We start from the raw sequence: 825 nt of genomic DNA, 5'->3' as shown, positions 1-825 counted from the left end.
TGTTTTGTTTTGTTTTGTTTTTTGAGACAGGATAGCCCTGGCTGTCCTGGAACTCAGTGTCTGACCAGAGTTTTATATAAGAAGATAAAAACTTTGAAGCCCTGAGAAACAAAAGTCATGAGCTACAGTTTTAAAGTATAAGTAAATAGGATATTCATTGGTACCATTTTACTGAACATAGTTTTTTTCACAGGCTGAGGAGATGGCAACCAGTAAATGCCAGGCCAGACACACCTCTGTTTCCACATTGGTCTGCCGCCGAATATTTTGTTCAAATAAATTAAGACTGTGAATCATTGTGTGTGAATAGGGTGCAGATTTTATATTTAGATAGGCTAATTTAGGCTGGGGTTTTAGCTCAGTTCTTTCTTACCGCAGGAGAGGCCCTGCCTGCGTCCTCGGCACTGATACAAAAAGAAAACCAACCCCTGCCCCCCAACTTTTAACTTGCTAGGAAAACAGAAGCATCATTTAAAGAAAAATCTACAGGCAAGGACCTGGAATAGAAGTTTGGTGAGAGGTGGAAGCAGAGGCAGGAACGTGAGGAATGGGTAGAGAAGCCACGCTCGGGGGCTTTTGTAGGCCGCTGTGCTACTTACAACAACTTACACAGTATATAGTCACCCTCCCTTGCCGCCTGCCTATGGGTTGTTTTTTTAAATCATGCTCTGTTCCCTGGCAAGTTCAGATTAGTGGGTCCACGGCTGGAGTCCCAGCTACTTAGGAGCCTAAGCAGAAGAATCTGTTGAGTCAGAAGTTCAAAACCAGCCTAGGCAACACCTCCTATGTTATAAAGTAATGTGTGGCCAGGCGATGGTGGCGCAC

General features: G+C 44.1%; 1 protein-coding gene across 5 annotated transcripts in view; it reads left to right on the top strand.

The window, feature by feature from the left end:
- The window catches only part of Ptpn3 (protein tyrosine phosphatase, non-receptor type 3), a 106306-nt gene that overhangs the window by 78911 nt on the left and 26570 nt on the right, over positions 1-825 (top strand). The window lies entirely within an intron of this gene.

This window comes from Microtus ochrogaster, linkage group LG5 (assembly GCF_000317375.1).
Source record: "Microtus ochrogaster isolate Prairie Vole_2 linkage group LG5, MicOch1.0, whole genome shotgun sequence".
In the NCBI taxonomy this organism is placed as follows: Eukaryota; Metazoa; Chordata; class Mammalia; order Rodentia; family Cricetidae; genus Microtus; species Microtus ochrogaster.
This window is presented reverse-complemented; position numbering and strand designations above follow the sequence as displayed.